The sequence below is a fragment of the Petromyzon marinus genome, unplaced genomic scaffold (genome assembly GCF_048934315.1).
Source record: "Petromyzon marinus isolate PM22_M1 ecotype Great Lakes invasive population unplaced genomic scaffold, UKy_Petmar_22M1.pri1.0 PM_Scaffold_7, whole genome shotgun sequence".
Taxonomy (NCBI): domain Eukaryota; kingdom Metazoa; phylum Chordata; class Hyperoartia; order Petromyzontiformes; family Petromyzontidae; genus Petromyzon; species Petromyzon marinus.
Genome location: NW_027423677.1, coordinates 910,710 through 927,791, shown reverse-complemented (window position 1 = coordinate 927,791; position 17,082 = coordinate 910,710). Strand labels below are relative to the sequence as shown.

Genomic DNA, 17,082 nt, shown 5'->3' with positions numbered 1-17,082 from the left:
GACGTAGCAGTGACCTTGAATGCAAACGTTTTGAGAATCAGTGAGGCTTTTCTGAGTGACCCATGTAATAGTATGAATAATAACGTTGGGTTTACGTCAATCCATGCTTGTGTGCAGGGCACTTGGCAGAGAGCAGTCAGCGGTAGTGTAGCGGTTAGCGCTCTGCGCTACGATCCCGACGACTTGGGTTCAATTCCTTCGCACGGTCAACACCAGTGATGATTATCTGAACCGGTCCTGGGCCTCCCCTAGGTTGACTCAGAACTCAATTGAATGCCTGGTGCGGTGTGTAAACATCGCCACTGGGGAGACAAAGGCGGCCGGGCATGGCGCTGGCGACCCACCCCCTTGTGTGCCGTGCCGGCCTTCATCTGTGCTCCTCGCCAACAGCACTTGCCCCAACAGTCTGTTAAGGCTACATTGGAGATATGTCTTTGTGTTTTGTGTAGGGCCCCACGCTGTGCGTGGAGGGCATCGCGCTGAACATGTTCGACCGCGTGTGCGTGCGCGTGTCGCTGGATTCGTTCAACCTGCAGCACCAGCAGATCCGCATGCACCTCGTCCACCCGGAGGTACTCACCGTGCGGCGCGACGCGCAACCTCTGAATACCACCGATTTGTATTGTGACCATGCTGCTGTTGCTGCTTGCTGCGCCAGCAGTAGTGCACAAAAAACAAACGCTCGCCGCATCGGAACGTCAGCGAGCCGAAAATTAATGACACAAGCCACAGCATAGCGCTTGTTGCCATGCAACCCAAACTGTGGGACCGTATAGTAAACCCATAGAGACACAGAGATACATAGGAGATACAGAGAGACCCATTATGATTCCTAGAGATTCATAGAGACTCATACAGATACATAGCAGTGCATTAAAAACAAGCTACTGTACGATTGTGGCCATGCAACCCAAACTATGGACCACATTTTACACCACTGTAGTCTGCGCTCCTTCAATGAAGGGGGTGGCAAGATGACACAAACTCTCTCCTGAGGCTCTCCCGTGGCTATCAGACCCATCCATTGGCATTTAGCCCCTGAACGTAATACCCTTATAACACAGGAATAAAATATAAACTCCGGTCTTGGATGGAAAAAATATATGTATAGCTAGAATTTTGAGCTGCAGTCTGTTGTCCTATACCCCCTGTAACTGCCAAATTGGATATAACGCGATGATGAATGTATGAGGGAACGCATTTTTTGTATAACGTGGATCCGAACTGGATATAACTCGGTTGAATGAATGGAACTACGTCGCACGAGTAGGAATAAGCGGTTGTAACGGCTGCCTCGGCGTAGCATCACACAAGGCGGGATGCTGCTGGATGCTTCTAGATGCTACCCACGTTCCTTAGTCTTTGTTCAGCCTGTGTTACGCATCTCACGCGTTATTGCGGACTGCGCTTTACCCCATATAATGTATATTATTTATTATAACACGATTTTTCCAAAACGCGGTGTTCTTGAGGTACGCAACTACCGGATTATAGAACAGACTGTATATCCAAAGGCTATGGGACACTATCCCTACCTATATCAGTTGTGACTGTCCGTGTGTTTAAATCCAGCTTGAAAACGTCGTTATTAATTGGCTTTTCCTGGATTCTGATTGGTTATTACTGTGAGGGGAATCATTATGATTAGCTTTTATTGCATTTTGCATGCTGTGTAAAGTGTCAGTATCACTGTCATTATTGTTATTATCGGCTTTTACTTTATTTCTATTGGCTTGTATCTATACTTGAGTAGTTTTTTAATGTCCAGTGCTTTTTTGAGATATTTCGATATACAAGGTGCTGTATAAAATAGATTTTTATTATGGCCCTAGTTCATTGCACAAGAAGGGCCTTTATCTGAAACGTGACCTATTTAAATGATCGTTGTTGATGAATGCGAGTTCTCAAGATACCAAGCTAAGTCAGGGTGTGGCAGCCTTGGTAGATATCAGATTTCTTAACAAAACTCCATGAGTCTGTTCTGCATGGGTTTCCTCCGGGTTCTCTGTTTCCTCCCATATCTAAAAATAAGCATGCGTTGAAACTGGTATTAAGGTAGTTTACGTATCGCCATGGGCGGCAGGGTGGCACATTGGTAAACCCTTGCGTCTTGCAGCAAGAAAACTGGGTTTTATTCCCAACTAGAGTGTGTTACTGTGTGGAGTTGTCATCTTCTCTCCCCCTGTTCCTCAAAAGTCTTCAGACTTGGCAAAGTTTTTCAGTGTTAATAAGTGTAATAATAACGTTTCACTTGTGTTGGAAATACTCGCATGTGTGTGTGTGAGAGCATTGGTGTAGTGGTTAGCACGCTGCGCTATGAACCCGGCAACCCAATTCCCACTCACCGCCAACACCAGTGAGGATTATCTGAACTGCTGTTTTGCCTACCCAAGGTCAACTCTTTCTTAAATGAGTACCTGGTGCAGTGTGTAAACATCAGCACTGGGGAGAGGTGTTGGCCACTTACCCCCTCGTGGGCCATGCCGCCTAACAGCAGCACAGTCTGTTAAAGGCTTATTTGGGTGACTATCTTTGTTGTACGTTTGTGCCATTTGTGTGTCCGCTGTCACAGATTCCAGGCTACAACCCTGCGGAGTCCACCCCATGGGGCTCGCCTTCTCCCCGGCCTAAGAAACCCAGACAGCACTAGTGTATCGTGGATGCGGTGTCAACAAATGTCGGAGGAGGTGCATGAGTGGGCACACACTCTGGGTTTTACATCTGCAGAGTTAATTAAGTGTACATTGTGCTCGCAAGCAGAGGTGAATAATTGAAAAAAAAGCAGTGGCGGTTATTAGAAATGCTACCCTGAAGTAACAGACGGTTTGCACTCTGAACTTGCAATCCAGAGGTCACCGGTTCTTCGTTCTCCTGTCGCAGCGGTTCAAATGGTAGCGCAATTTTTTATTTATTTATAATTTTTACCTTGCCAACCAGTACAATCAGCCAATTAAGGTGTATACGCGTCAAGATGTATGAAAGGTTTAGGATATCTTATGCCCCACTTCTTTGCCAGCCAAGACACTGACCCCCTTGTGATGAAGGTGATTTCACAAAAATATTGGTTACTGAATCGGTGGTGTTTATTGACTAACGCAGCAGTGTCCAACCCACAAAGCACTGTGATCCATTCTGGTATATCTCAACATGTTTCGTGATCTACCAGCAATATATGACCAACAGTTACCCGGATGGATTTAACCGACTAATAGAACACTGTAGACATGCCAAGTGATAGTGCGATCTATTGGTTTAAAATATATATTATTAATCCATTAATTCTTAGTTGGGGATTTTGTTTTGCCATCTGCTATAACAAGAATTGCTTTATATTAGAGGTATTTATTCCTATTTGTCCCGAGATCCACAATCAAAATCTTTTGCGATCATCCACCCATGGATCGCGAATCACATATCGGCTACCACTGATCCAACAGTTGAAAACCAGTTTAACACATAGGCTTTCGCGACCAATATCCATAACACAGGTTTTTTGGGTTAGATCGCGTAATAAATATTTAAATGTGTCGGTAAACCCGTCACCACCCGACACAGCCAATTCGAAATGTTTGTCACATTAACAGAACGTGCCAATTCGTTACTAGTAACATCACACCGGTGTCTTGGAGAGCAAAGCCACAACATTTACAATCTGAGTACAATGTTTCACCAGTAATTACAACCAGCTTCATCAGGCGACAGCCAGATTCGTGGAGAATCCTCGTTCCTTAATGCGCATGCATAATGTGTGTTGATTAACATATAAATAACCCAATCGGCAATGGATACCCATAGTCATGTGCATTCATTGATTCCCCCCCCAATTCGCGAAAGAAGTGCTCACAAGTGATGGCTGTCGCCTGATGAAGCTAATTAGTGCTGGCGAAATGTTGTACTTAGATTGTAAATGGTGTGGCTTTGCTCTCCAACACACTGGTGGACTGTATTAGTAACGAATTGACATGTTTTGTTTACGTGACAAACCTTACTAATTGGCTGTCGGGTGGTGGTGGGTTTAACAACACATTTATATATTTAAACGATCTAACCCATAAAACGTGTATTATAGTTGAAAACCTACAATTGTGCCAGGTTTGGCCTGTCGGAGTGGGCCATTAGGGTGGCCACTCGGAGGGCAAAGCTCTGGGGAATCCGAGCAAGAGCTTTGAAGTATGATTGTGCACGGTGACACCCGCAGGGGTCTCGTGATGGATGCCAAATGGAATATTTTTTATCGCGAGAGGATTCCCTGCAAGGGATGTTAGGTTACTTATTCTTGTGAGGATGCCATTTACTGTATGAAGCGGCAGCGGTCAGCTGCATAGAACAGAGTATAAAATTCCCCGAGCTGTTGCTGTTTAAATCGTCGGTTTAACGGAGAATTTCACCTCAGGTTTTTTTACACTGCTGCCCCATCCCTCATCGGACTCTGTGCAATCACACATGGAATGTTTTTGGAAAAAATGTCGGTGTCAGAAAATTTTAAGGTTTAATCGTTTACAAATGCGCATTTCGTTACAGCTTCTCTTGTCCTTGAGACGTGCAAAGATAATTTATGACAAAATATTGACACGTTTTCACATTGTTTCGTAATTGGTTATAACTTTGCTCACGTATATACAGTACTTGGGCAATAATTCTAAGCTCCTGGAGTAGTGGTAAAGATTTAAGCGAGTTGATGTCTTTGCGACTTTGTGTAAATGTGTTTAACATTTTTTAGCTGAATCGTATATTTACAAGCATGTACACATGAGTAATACGCGTTTATATACAAAATTAAACCGATTTATTTTCCATGCATCTTCTGTTATTTTGGTTACTTTAAGTTACGTTTTCCACTGCTGGATGAACATCTCGCCACGTGATGTTGGATGTCAGGTTTAGTTTGACCATACTTCACCATGCTGGTCACTGTTGGATGATAATAATGTCCACTTGCAATGCACCACCGCGCAGTATTCACTCGCCTTCGAATCGAGTCCTGCACCGCCGTTTCACATGCAAATTTGATTCTCAATCCCTGGGCCAACTTGCTCCTAATTAGCATGCGATTTGCCACATTTCGATCTCGGAGGTGATTAAATGCGCCGGCTTCCAGGCTTGTTGAGCCGCTCGGAGCCCAATTAACGAAAATTGTTGCCAAAGCAAAAGCGTGAGCTCGAATGTTGTCCGTGTTCTTTTCAAACCACCAGTCGAACGCCGGCCTCTGCCCACTCCGACCGTGTGGAGGCCCTGGCCGTCGGGGAGGCCCTCATGGTGCCTCACGGCAAACGTGGGGCCCGGGTGGGCGCGTCGACGGTTGATCGCGTACAGGCGGTGCAACTCCCACAAATGAAACATCACACCTTGCTGATCTCGTGTCCAGGAGCATAAACGATCATCACGCAAACTCCGGTCATCCTCGCAGCAGCAGCTCTTGGCCATCGAACAAAGACGATCACCGCTTCCTTCCGATATTAGAAGCCACGAGCTATGAACGACTCGGAGGTTCGAGCAACCACAGCCGAGTGGGAAGGCAGCAGCAGCCCAGGGGGTGAGCCAGCTCCAAAATCCCCCAAGCACTGAAGTTATCGATTTAGTACATTGAAAAACACGACGGTAAGTGAAACAACGTAAATCGAAACCAATTTTGCCATTCACTTGAGGGGCCGTCCATCAATGACGTCACGCAATTTTTGACCTCTCGTCACTCGGCGTCACAAAAAGTCAGACCCCCCCCTCAAATATGACGTCACAAAGCTCTGCCCCCCTCCCCCCCAAAACCATATTTCCATCTTGAAAATAAAACATGCTTCAACTATTGTCATTGTCGTGCGTGGTGCTGCACTGATGTAGGAGTGTTATAACAATTAGTGTTATAACAATTCTATACTTAAAGTTGCGCATTTTGATGTGACGTCACATTTCTCAAACCCCCCCCTCCCCCTCGTCACACATCGTCACAAATGTCTGACCCCCCCCCCCCCCCAAGGTGCATGACCGCGTTACCGTGTTCATTCTGTGGTGAAGGGATGAGGAAAAGGAAGAGGGAAAAGCATCCAGCGTCGCCGCACGCAGGCAACGTGTTTATCACACAGTGGTCAAAATATAAAAATACATATATATGTAGTGGGTTCCACGGAGACTGGAGACGTCTTTAGAGGCAACACGGTTTATTTGTAACTATGAACAGAACTCCCCTTAACTCCCACTATCTAGGGAGGTACAGCCTCCGGGCTAGCGTGCCCTCGCACTGATCAAACCTGGCTCTCAGCCCTCTGGCTATCTGTGCCCTAGGGGAGGCTAACTGACCCGACCCAGCCAAGGTACGGGTCCTGACCACTGGTCCAAGCTCGGCCCGGTCCTTACAAGGACGTCGGGCTCGAGGTCCCAGGGTCCTAGCTAGGGAGGCTACTCTGACCCGACCCAGCCAAGGTACGGGTCCTGACCACTGGTCCGAGCTCGGCCCGGTCCTTACAAGGACGTCGGGCTCGAGGTCCCAGGGTCCTAGCTAGGGAGGCTACTCTGACCTGACCCAGCCAAGGTGCGGGTCCTGACCACTGGTCCGCGCTCGGCCTCGACCCTTATAAGGATGTCGGGTCCCAGGGTCCTAGCTAGGCTGGTCTTCTGTTCTTCGTCTTCGGAGCACTGCCCCGAGCTGTCCAAGAGGTGCCCCTTTAATACACCTCTCGGGGGCTCTCCGCCCCCGGTACCGCTCCCTCTCTAGAACCTTCCAGGGGGCTCTGGAAGAACCCCCCAACCCCTCACCTGGGGCCTGGCTCTCTCTGTCCTTCCCCAGCTCAGGGTGGCACCCCCTATAGGCCTGTGCCCGCAACTGCAGGTAAGTATACTGACGGTATAGGATGTGCATTTATTACGCTACATCTATGCGGAAGTAGAGAGGAGTGCAGCTGCTAGGCTGAATCATATGAATAAACAATCAAATCTAGAAATATCCTTTATGTACCCAGGAGAGCCACATTGAGTCTCGAGACTCATTATTAGCTCCGAGCTGCATTAAGATGTTTGGACAATTTCAAGCATCAGGGTTCGGCACGTAGGAGGAAACCGGAGAAACGCGCAAATGTTGTGAAGCTGGCTTGGTGGTAGAAGTCAGTCCAGAACATTTGGCCCCACACCTATCACTGTAACGAATCAGTGTTCTACGGGGGCATTCTAAGCGAGGACTGATTGTATTAAAATCTACTTTGATCTACGAATCGTAATGTATCAATAATGTTAACGTGTAACATGCCCCACGGTTTTTTTTTTATCTGGAAGGAGAGAACAACGGATGATCTGTGTGCTGATGATGTTGGTGATGATCTCGTAATGGCTGTTCACTTCGAGGAGTGGGAGAGTCTGATGGTGAACCTGGATCGTGCCAATAAGAGGTAGGGCCTTACCATTCGCCCTACCAAATAAATCAAAGCAGTACCTGCCTTGATATTTTGTATGTCTTCAAGGACTCCACCCCCTCAACTCCGCATGATAGGTAGTTGTGGAAAGAGTGGAGGTATTCCCATATCTGGGCAGTTGTTTATGACCAGCTCCGATTTCAGAGCGGAGGTCTTACTCTGAATTAGTTCAGTGGCAGATCCTTTTTTTCAGCTGCTTAGCGCTGTATAAAAGTTACATGGCCTATCACTTCATACAAAGCTCTGGTTCTTTTCTGCCAAACTTTTCCTCTCCCTCCCAGCTATAACCTCCCGAAAGCAACATGTGACCTTTGTTTTGGCGTGACAAACACCATTGAAAGCAAAATACCGAAAGTGTAATGACTACACGTAATGCAAGAATCTCAGTTGTATTTCTCAACGGGTATTGAATATGAAGTCCCAGGAGTGGTGAAGGTGCATCAGCCTGCAGACCCACAGGTGGCAGCGGTGGATTGGCCTGCAGACGTTGGGGTGGTGGTGGATTGGCCTGCAGACGTTGGGGTGGTGGTGGATTGGCCTGCAGACGCTGGGGTGGCGGCGGTAGATCGGCCTGCAGACGCAGGGGTGTCGGTGGTGGATCGGCCTACAGACCGAGGGGTGTCGGCGGTAGATCGGCCTACAGATGTAGGGGTAGCGGCGGTGGATCTTCCAGCAGTAGCCGACCAGTGAAGTCTCGAATAAATTTACGCAATTTTCCGAACCTGGTGGCTTTGGCACAGGCGGTGGTGGTGGTGGATCTCCCAGCAAAAGCTGGGGAGGCAGTGGTGCATCTGCCAGCATGAGCTGGGTTGGGATGACAACGTTGGATCTCCCGGCAGCAGCCGGGGTGGTGGTGGCGGTGTTGGAGATGCCAGCTGCAGTCCGGGTGGGGGTGTCGATGCATCTCCCAACAGCATCCCTGGTGGTGGCGGCGGAACTGCATGTGGCTGCCAGGATGGCGTTGGAGGCAGTGGTGGTGTTGGTGGAGACCGTGGCCGTGGCTTTCTCCAGCTCCTTGAGCTATCGACGCATCATTTCCAACTGCAGATGGCGCTCCACATTCTCCCGTTAGTATACTTGAGTGCAGGGAAATCATCGACAGTTTGGTCAACATTAGCCCCTACACGAGCCTTCTAATCATCGCAACTCTTAAAAGTATATCGCTCATATAATGCACATCATTTCAGTCACAACAAAAATTACATATAACACATCGGGCTGTGAAAATTACGGCTTCGTATTACCAATATCTTGCCTGTCCAGAGAAGCCCATGAACTAACGTTGTACATACAACTCATAGACTCAGAGGCCCATAGACTGAGTTACAAATAGCAGTGGATAGGGCCCGGAACGGTGTGGTGGTAGTGAAAATATGAACCCAACTGCGTCCTTTTCAATGGAACCAGGGACCCAAGTGTCATCATAGGCTTTCCCTCGCAATCGAGGATTGCCTTCCAGAGAAAGTTTTGATTTTCTGTGGGTCCAAAGATGGCCAATCTGGGATCGACAGATTCTGCCGCAACTCTGGCACATGTGTCCAGAAATAGTGGTGGGTGGAACTGCATTAGTCGGGCTGCAGGTTGTTGTTTCCGCCATTCCCACTTTTTCTGTTTCTGCTGTTAAGTTTTAAAATGTTTGGCTTCTTGAAATAGACTGTCTCCATCTGAGGTGATCCTGGGAAAGATACTCCCTTGAGTTAGTGTCGATGGAGCACTTCTTCATGTTGGACTTGAGGACATCCTTGAAACACTTTCTCTGACGAACTACATTCTCCCACTTCTGGTTAATCAAGTTTGACAGTTTTTCATTGAGGCATTGGCAGAAGAGGTATTGCTTAATGGAGTCCTATAAAGCTTTAATGTTAATCTTCTGTAGGCATCTCTTCCGATGAAGCCGTCACTTGGGAGCCAGTTTTATGAGCATGGTTGAGCAGATGAGTCGATGATCAGTCCAGCCACCAGCAGCTACTAGAACAGCCTGGATGATGCAGACATCTTTGGGATCCTGGGCATGGACAATGACGTAATCGATCAAGTGGCAGTGCTTAGATCACGGATGATGCTATGATGTTTTGTATTTGTTATTCTGGCGTAACAGGGTGTTGATGATGATGACTCCATTTTCCGTGCATTTAGTCAAGGGAAGGATGCCGTTGGAATTGACTTTACCCACTCCTTCTTTCCCGATGGTTCCATTACAGAGGTTTATGTTTCTTCCAACTTTGGCATGCATATCACCGAGCAGAATAAGTGTGTCTCCCACAGGAACAGTAGAAAGGACCTGATCAAGGTTGACATAACATTCATAATCGGAGTGAAGAATCAGGGCATATACGCTGATGACAGTAGAATATTGGCTCCCCACCAATTTGAGACATAGAGTCATGAGGCGCTCAATCATCAAGTTAATTCTTGATGGAGAAAACAACTCTATGCAGCCGCCGCTGTTCTTCCTGTCTGCCTTTCCAGAAGAGGGTACAGCCAGCTCCTTGTTCCTTGAGCTGCCCCTCCTCTTCTCGTCGAGTATCATTGAGGGCAGCTACGTCAGTGTTGTGTCGTCTGAGTTTCCGGGCCACGATTAAGGTGCAGCATTCTGGGCGTTCACTTTTAGTGTTGTCCATAAGGGTCCTGACATTCCAGTTCCCAAAGGTAATTATCTGACTTTTAGTTTTTTTTCCACCACAGTAATGGGGATCCTTCTGAACGTGGTTATCCAGTCGGGAAGGAGTGAGACAGACTATGTTTAGGGCCACTTTCCTAGCTCCTTCCCCACGTGGGGTGAGCAGAGTGGATCATTGGAAAGGACTTCTTAGTCGCAGGTACAGCTGCAGAAACACACTCTTGTTTCTGCTGAGTGTTAGACGACCTTCTTGTAGCTGCCACTAGAAGCTTCCAGACTTCACAATCATGCTCCCGTCGTCACTAGCTGGTCACCAAAAACATTGTTTCGAATGGGCCACAAGATGTTGTTCCTTTAATGAAACACGCCTGTGCATGATTTATTTATTGTGGAGAAGCTGATCATTGTTTTTTTACCCTGTTATCTGGCAACAAAACTGACAGCTTTTTTACAAGGAGTCATGTTTGCATTGACCACAATACCTGCGGTCGGAATGCAAACAAAAAACATAACTCTGATAATGTATGCACTGTCCTTGAAATTGATTGGTCCACACCCAAGACAGCTTTCCTTAGAGCCTAGTCTCACATGGTGTTGGACCAGATGACGCCAAAAAGCTGTTGTACAGTAGCTTCCACAGTTCTTTAGAGAATGGGACCATGAATCCAATGGCAAGGAGACCAGTACGATTGGAGATATCGTTCTGCTACAGTCTTGGTCCGCCTTCACAGCTGTTGAGATGCTAACATCTTCTTCCTCCTGCTCTGCCGTTGAGGACTTGTTAACCCATGGCTGGTGGCAGACATGCTTATTATAATGGCGGCCTATACTCGCCATGTGGCAGCATCGTTAAAGGGTATATGTCGCTTTTCAAGAGGAAAACCATTGGCATTTTCAGTCCTAACCACACCCTGGTGGTGCTGTCATTGCTTGGTCCACAACTGCTTATCCGCCAGGGTTGCCGCTGCTTATTTTGCAGCTAATGTTCACAGAAGGTCGTTCCACTATCCACCACTTGCGGACGCGCTGGGTCCCTGATATACAATACCCTGGCGTCTACAAACTAAGCCGTGTCTGTGGCAGTAGTTACATTGGGGAAACTAACCGGCATGTCTCGGACTGTGTTCATGAGCATAAGGAAGATTTGAAACACGGTAGGACCAACACGGTAGCCTCGGCTGATCATTGTTTTAATGCGATTGGCTCACACGCCATTTGATTTCTCTAAGACAAAGGTACTTTATAAGCCCACTGGCTCTCAAAAAAATTCGTTCATGAAGCCATCCACATATACAGACACAGTCACAATTTCAACCGAGAGGATGGGTACAAACTCAGCAATCATTGGAAGAACGTCATCAACCAGTTTAAGTCATAACTGGTGTTGTTCTCATCCTGCCACCTTCCGATGTTAGTTTTTATTTTCCCCGTAGGTTCGGCTCTCCGATCTTACATTAACAGGTGAAACAAATTTCACACCAACATAGCCCCTTCCGCGTGCTGACCTCGAGGTGGCAGCAGCTCTGCGATCTTACATTAACATGCCAATCTCTCACATTAACATAGCCACCTCCGTGCCCTCGTCATGGAGGCCGCTCTCTGATCTTACATTAATGTGCTAATTTCTCGCATTAACATCACTAGCCACGTCGTTTATGACCCTTGGGCTACACACATTTTAAACCTTCAAACAGTCTGCCTCAGCAGCTTTCCTCCTCTTTCTTCTTCCTGATGACGATCACTTGTGTTGTGATTAAAACGTCAGAGTTTTTTGTTTATTTTATTTTTATTAATTTGAACCTATCTACGTGACTTCACCGAAAGACCCAAATAATATGAATTCCTGCAGTCACGAAAGCTTTAATTCAAGATTTATAGTAATGACTCTTCCTCAGATCTAATTAGATGAAATCATTACCAGATGTATTTGCACCATTCCTACAATGCAAGGCTCTCACGAAGGTGATATGTTTTACAGACGGGTAGAGTGTGCCATGGTTTCACATTAAGGGTAATGCTGCTCTGTGGTTTTAACCAATTGGATAATTGGAAAGTATTATTTAAAGTCTGGTAAATTTGGACTGTGGCACTGACGCAAATGGCCGGCTCTTTTTTGAATAACAACCACCATTAGTTTAACAAGCCTAACTGATGAAACCCAAATGGAAGCCGGTATAATTATATTGCTTAAAACAAATGCTGCTGGGGACTGTTGGTGGGAAAAGCCATAAGGCTGATGTATTTAAACATCGTATTCTGATTTATGTGGAGACACAAAAGCGAGTTATGCTTCTACAGTATTTGCTTGTGCAAAACATGGACAATCATTGCCACAGTGAAAGAATCAGCTCGGTGGCTAAGAGATGTTAACTACCTCACCTGGTATGGAGGAGGCCGAGGGTTTGATCCCGACCCTGATGCCTTTATAAGGAGTACCTTGGATATCGAGGTGGTTACATTTTTGGAAAGTGTAGCAAAAGCCAAAAGCGTGATATTCAATACTTAAGCTTGACCTAAATAATGAGTTTACATACACGCAACCAAAAATAGACACATCACAATAGAAATGTGCTGTACTGAATGCCAAATTTACTACTATAATGAGCCAAGAATGTCTGTGTCCCGCACGTGACGTCACTCCACGTCGAGCAGGCCCCCTCATTAATACTCATGAATAGACTAATCTCTCACAATACAAAGGCCACTGCCACAGCCATTGACATGCTAATCTCTCACAATACAAAGGCCACTGCCCCAGCCTCTGTGGTTGGACCATCTCTAGCTCCACCCACCTACCTTGATGCACTCATCTCAGACCTATATAAGACCTTGTCTCAGCAACTTTCGAGTGACGTCACTCCACATGGGGGGGGGGGCGAGGTGCCTCCTCCCCCCTCCTCAGCGTCAACTTAGAAACTCACTACAAAGGCAGAACCCTCACGTCATGCGATCTCCCTAACGCTATTGAGACATCGAAGTAAAAAAGACGTCATGATGAACAAGGGATTATAACCTTTAAATGAAATAGGTCTGTCACCGCGGCCTTACAAATTGCACACAAATGGATGCAATGAATATCACTTCGCTGTCTGATTTACTGCAATAGATTTACTGCAATACACCCATCCTTGGACGGGCAAAAGGCTAGTAAACAAATAATCCCCTCGCTCGCTCCCCACCACGATATCACACAATGATATAGTACTTCCTTGTACAGTATACCCGCTAAAGACCAAAACTAATCCCCATGATAGGTAAATTGATATACATAGAGCTTGCCGGCGATAGGTCTAAACCACGAACTGTGAACTCGTGATATTCAAGGGTCTCCCGTATTTGGAGTGTGCATGTTCTCCCCATGGTCACGTATCCTTTTCTCCAGGTCCTCCGGTTTTTTTCTCCACATCTAAAAACATGCGTTAAGATAATTACTGCTATAAATATTCACAAAAGCCACTACGTTGAGCAACCATATGTGGCTAGGCTGCTTCTGGAAAAGAGCTATATATCTCAGTGGGCCTTACCTGGTCAAATACAAATAGGTCGCTTACAGGAGATGAATGGATTGCCACATCACAGGGACGCAAGGAATCGCAGCATGGAGAGGGCTTCATCCAGCAGTGGATTGATCCTGGTTTATGTTTGCAAATAGTAAACTTCAGCGTGCACTTCCAAATGAAGGTGTTTAAAGTGTCTTTTTATCTTATTTGGTTCTTTCGGTAAAGTCACGTAGAATGAGAATAAAATAATAAAATAAAAATAAGACAATAAAATTCTCACGACGTTTCGGCCACAACACAAGCGGCCTTCTTCAGGTGAAAGAACAGAACTGTCGGGACGACAGTGCTTCAATGAGTGCTGCTGAGATTCGTGGCGTCTTTTAAGCTCGGTGATAGGTGTGAATGACCTAGAAAGCAGGATAATTTAGCATTGAAATAGCTAGGGATTAGCTTGTGACAAAAAATAGCTGTGTTAAAGTCAAAGTTTACATATCAACAGAGGCATTTAGTATATGGACGCTAAAGGGCCTTCAACTACCCAACTATCATACAGTAAACCAATGTGAGAAAAAACTAAGTCTATATTACATCAGTATAATAATTGTACTTGATATGTTCTTCAATAAGCTGAGCTATTAATCACAAAGCAACTGGGTATACACTACACTATATAAACAGGTCCCTGCAGGGTGGGCTGGTAGGAACATTGGAATTTTGTCTATTGCAGGCTGGTACACTCAGTTTACAACTTCGTTCCTTCCAGTATTAATACCATATAGTAAAACCAATGAAAACCCAAATATAAACTACCTCAATGTTATCAATAAACTCTATATACTCTCCAATCAGCTGAGCCACCAACAATAAGTCGTTATATATCACAATGCCATATTGCGAAAAATGGCGGTTTTTCTTCCCATCAACGACCAGCACCACGGACAACGAACGAGCTTCGTTCAGACGGACGACTCAATCCATGCTCGGGAACGGAAGAGGGAGAGAGACAGCCATAATGCGTTGTTATACTCCATGTTATAACCCATACCATTAACCGTGGTGTGAGAGGTATTAAGAGGCAATATCAGCGAAAGAGCTGCGGTCTGACGGTAACCGCAAAATACAATTAATTAAGAACCATTGGAAAGATGTTTTAAACCATTTCGGAACTTCATTAAATTTATTGGCTGGTTGGGGAGGCCATATTAAGTTTGCGAGGTCTGAAACTCCAGGCCAAACATAAACTTCCGTTATCTCCGAAAAAGTAAGATGGATTGATGACCAAGCTGTGGAGGTCTGCCTAAATTTATAAGATGTCCATTGTTTCACGAGAGATAGCATGAATTGGATAAGAAATACACTATTAATTCTTATACACTGGTCCATTCATACAATTAGTATATTAGTGGGCTACATTAGAGAAGATAAAGGGAGGAGAGGAGAAGAGGAGGGCCGGGGTGCCCGGAGCCCAGAGAGTGCCCAGAGGGGCCAGAGAGCCAGGGGCAACCCTGATGTTTATGTTGGCTGGATAGCATGTGCTCCCGTGCATGTGAGGTTGCTCTCAACAGAAGTCGTTCCTTGCACGAGATTGGCTGAAACGCTGAGTAACCACTCAGAGGTATAGTGGTTAAGCAGTGGAGACGGTATAGTGGAAAAACAGTGGATATTTCTGAAGCAAAGTTTAAGATTTGCAGTTGTCAAATTATATTGAGCCGATCCATATGGCAAGTGAAAGAAAACGACTTGAAGTGTGTTGCTAAAAAAATCTTGGAGGAAAGAGAGGATACAAGTGTGCCTATTGGAGAAGGAAAGGCATTGCTCAAAACTGTGCTGCAAGGTCACGTGCCATGAATCACATGAGTTTAAAAAACGTGACTGTAAACCAACAAGCTTGTGAATAATATTCATGGTGAAGACACCTCTATACGTTGGATGCTGGACTTTGTCTTTTCATAAATGTCATATTGTGCACTGGGTTATGCCTTATTAACCTAAATTCTGAATTTAGCTATTCATGTATTTCTATTACAGTATCACATATTCTTTGGACCAAGTGTCAATTGCCTATTTGATGACTGGTACTCTGATGATTTTTTGCAAATAAGGGACTTGTTTTATTTAAAATGTGTCTGTGTGTGTAGTTGAACAGTGTAACAAATCCATGCGTTACGTGTGTAGTGTTGCAGCGCCGACCTGGGCAAGGCCTATGATACAATCAGTAGGCCAGGGCTCTGGATTGTTATTCGAGTTTTCAGAGTTCCTTACCCTCTGCTCACAATGATTAAGGACCTTCACGATGGTCGGCAGGCCCGGATAAAGTTGCGTGCCCGGGAGTCAGAGCAATTTCCTGTTTACAATGGGGTGTGACAGGGATCTACAGTGAGGGGAAAAAGTATTTGACCCCCTGCTGATTTGTACGTTTGCCCACTGATGAGCTGAGATTTTGAGCACACTCTTAAAGGGAGTGCTCTTAATCTCAGCTTGTTACCTGTATAAAAAAACACCTGTCCACAAAAGCAATCAATCAATCAGATTCCAAACTCTCCACCATGGCCAAGACCAAAGAGCTATCCAAGGATGTCAGGGACAAGATTGTAGACCTACACAAGGCTGGAATGGGCTACAAGACCATTGCCAAGCAGCTTGGTGCGAAGGTGACAACAGTTAGTGTGATTATTCGCAAATGGAAGAAACACAAAAGAACTGTCAATCTCCCTCGGCCTGGGGCTCCATGCAAGATCTCACCTCGTGGAGTTGCAATGATCATGAGAACGGTGAGGAATCAGCCCAGAACTACACGGGAAGACCTTGTCAATGATCTCAAGGCAGCTGGGACCATAGTCACCAAGAAAACAATTGGTAACACACTACGCCGTGAAGGACTGAAATCCTGCAGCGCCCGCAAGGTCCCCCTGCTCAAGAAAGCTCATATACATGCCCGCCTGAAGTTTGCCAATGAACATCTGAATGATTCAGAGGACAACTGGGTGAAAGTGTTGTGGTCAGATGAGACCAAAATGGAGCTCTTTGGCATCAACTCAACTCACCGTGTTTGGAGGAGGAGGAATGCTGCCTATGACCCCAAGAACACCATCCCCACCGTCAAACATGGAGGTGGAAACATTATGCTTTGGGGGTGTTTTTCTGCCAAGGGGACAGGACAACTTCACCGCATCAAAAGGACGATGGACGGGGCCATGTACCATCAAATCTTGGGTGAGAACCTCCTTCCCTCAGCCAGGGCATTGAAAATGGGTCGTGGATGGGTATTCCAGCATGACAATGACCCAAAACACACGGCCAAGGCAACAAGGGAGTGGCTCAAGAAGAGGCACATTAAGGTCCTGGAGTGGCCTAGCCAGTCTTCAGACCTTATTCCCATAGAAAATCTGTGGAGGGAGCTGAAGGTTCGAGTTGCCAAACGTCAGCCTCGAAACCTTAATGACTTGGAGAAGATCTGCAAAGAGGAGTGGGACAAAATCCCTCCTGAGATGTGTGCAAACCTGGTGGTCCAACTACAAGAAACGTCTGACCTCTGTGATTGCCAACAAGGCTTTTGCCACCAAGT

At 46.0% G+C, this 17,082-nt stretch overlaps 1 long non-coding RNA gene across 1 annotated transcript; it reads left to right on the top strand.

Annotated features, from left to right (window-relative positions):
- Positions 1-453: 453 nt before the first annotated feature.
- Positions 454-4,798, top strand: LOC142923757 (uncharacterized). Its single transcript, XR_012940823.1, has 2 exons — positions 454-572; positions 2,573-4,798. It is a non-coding gene; the product is annotated as an uncharacterized LOC142923757 (long non-coding RNA).
- Positions 4,799-17,082: the final 12,284 nt, after the last annotated feature.